Here is a 3,095-nt window from a genome sequence, read left to right as displayed (position 1 = left end):
TTTTATTATAAGTATGTATCTCATTAGGTATTTTAACAATGAGTTATATACATAAAAATGAGACTATTAATTTAAGAAACTCGAAAACGATATATATAACGATTATCGTTATAACAACGTCTTACTAGGTACATATGAATCATATTAAGATATTGATACACTTGGTTAATTATGTTAAATGATAAGTAAATATATTATTAAGTGTATTAACAATGAAATACATATGTAAAAATAAGACTACTAACTTAATGATTTCGAAACGAGACATATATGTAACGATTATCGTTGTAACGACATTTAACTGTATATATATCATACTAAAATATATTATATATCATAATATCATGATAATATAACAATTTAACATCTCATTTGTTATAATAAACAATGGGTTAACAACATTCAACAAGATCGTTAACCTAAAGGTTTCAAAACAACATTTACATGTAACGACTAACGATGACTTAACGACTCAGTTAAAATGTATATACATGTAGTGTTTTAATATGTATTCATACACTTTTGAAAGACTTCAAGACACTTATCAAAATACTTCTACTTAACAAAAATGCTTACAATTACATCCTCGTTCAGTTTCATCAACAATTCTACTCGTATGCACCCGTATTCGTACTCGTACAATACACAGCTTTTAGATGTATGTACTATTGGTATATACACTCCAATGATCAGCTCTTAGCAGCCCATGTGAGTCACCTAATACATGTGGGAACCATCATTTCGCAACTAGCATGAAATATCTCATAAAATTACAAAAATATGAGTAATCATTCATGACTTATTTACATGAAAACAAAATTACATATCCTTTATATCTAATCCGTACACCAACGACCAAAAACACCTACAAACACTTTCATTCTTCAATTTTCTTCATCTAATTTATCTCTCTCAAGTTCTATCTTCAAGTTCTAAGTGTTCTTCATAAATTCCAAAAGTTCTAGTTTCATAAAATCAAGAATACTTCCAAGATTGCAAGTTTACTTCCAAGTTTTCTAAATCCATTCCAAGTAATCATCCAAGATCAAGAAATCTTTGTTACTTACAGTAGGTTATCTTTCTAATACAAGGTAATAATCATATTCAAACTTTAATTCAATTTCTATAACTATAACAATCTTATTTCGAGTGAAAATCTTACTTGAAATTGTTTTCGTGTCATGATTCTGCTTCAAGAACTTTCAAGCCATCCAAGGATCCTTTGAAGCTAGATCTATTTTTTTTCATTTCCAGTAGGTTTATCCAAGGAACTTGAGGTAGTAATGATGTTCATAACATCATTCGATTCATACATATAAAGCTATCTTATTCGAAGGTTTAAACTTGTAATCACTAGAACATAGTTTAGTTAATTCTAAACTTGTTCGCAAATAAAAGTTAATCCTTCTAACTTGACTTTTAAAATCAACTAAACACATGTTCTATATCTATATGATATGCTAACTTAATGATTTAAAACCTGGAAACACGAAAAACACCGTAAAACCGGATTTACGCCGTCGTAGTAACACCGCGGGCTGTTTTGGGTTAGTTAATTAAAAACTATGATAAACTTTGATTTAAAAGTTGTTATTCTGGGAAAATGATTTTTATTATGAACATGAAACTATATCCAAAAATTATGGTTAAACTCAAAGTGGAAGTATGTTTTCTAAAATGGTCATCTAGACGTCGTTCTTTCGACTGAAATGACTACCTTTACAAAAACGACTTGTAACTTATTTTTCTGACTATAAACCTATACTTTTTCTGTTTAGATTCATAAAATAGAGTTCAATATGAAACCATAGCAATTTGATTCACTCAAAACGGATTTAAAATGAAGAAGTTATGGGTAAAACAATATTGGATAATTTTTCTCATTTTAGCTACGTGAAAATTGGTAACAAATCTATTCCAACCATAACTTAATCAACTTGTATTGTATATTATGTAATCTTGAGATACTATAGACACGTATACAATGTTTCGACCTATCATGTCGACACATCTATATATATTTCGGAACAACCATAGACACTCTATATGTGAATGTTGGAGTTAGCTATACAGGGTTGAGGTTGATTCCAAAATATATATAGTTTGAGTTGTGATCAATACTGAGATACGTATACACTGGGTCGTGGATTGATTCAAGATAATATTTATCGATTTATTTCTGTACATCTAACTGTGGACAACTAGTTGTAGGTTACTAACGAGGACAGCTGACTTAATAAACTTAAAACATCAAAATGTATTAAAAGTATTGTAAATATATTTTGAACATACTTTGATATATATGTATATATTGTTATAGGTTCGTGAATCAACCAGTGGCCAAGTCTTACTTCCCGACGAAGTAAAAATCTGTGAAAGTGAGTTATAGTCCCACTTTTAAAATCTAATATTTTTGAGATGAGAATACATGCAGGTTTTATAAATGATTTACAGAATAGACACAAGTACGTGAAACTACATTCTATGGTTGAATTATCGAAATCGAATATGACCCTTTTTATTAAGTCTGGTAATCTAAGAATTAGGGAACAGACACCCTAATTGACGCGAATCCTAAAGATAGATCTATTGGGCCTAACAAAACCCATCCAAAGTACCGGATGCTTTAGTACTTCGAAATTTATATCATATCCGAAGGGTGTCCCGGAATGATGGGGATATTCTTATATATGCATCATGTTAATGTTGGTTACCAGGTGTTCACCATATGAATGATTTTTATCTCTATGTATGGGATGTGTATTGAAATATGAAATCTTGTGGTCTATTGTTACGATTTGATATATATAGGTTAAACCTATAACTCACCAACATTTTTGTTGACGTTTAAATCATGTTTATTCTCAGGTGAATACTAAGAGCTTCCGCTGTATACTAAAATAAGGACAAGATTTGGAGTCCATGTTTGTATGATATTGTGTAAAAACTGCATTCAAGAAACTGATTTCGATGTAACATATTTGTATTGTAAACCATTATGTAATGGTCGTGTGTAAACAGGATATTTTAGATTATCATTATTTGATAATCTACATAAAGCTTTTTAAACCTTTATTTATGAAATAAAGGTTATG

This window comes from Rutidosis leptorrhynchoides, chromosome 6 (assembly GCF_046630445.1).
Source record: "Rutidosis leptorrhynchoides isolate AG116_Rl617_1_P2 chromosome 6, CSIRO_AGI_Rlap_v1, whole genome shotgun sequence".
In the NCBI taxonomy this organism is placed as follows: Eukaryota; Viridiplantae; Streptophyta; class Magnoliopsida; order Asterales; family Asteraceae; genus Rutidosis; species Rutidosis leptorrhynchoides.
This window is presented reverse-complemented; position numbering follows the sequence as displayed.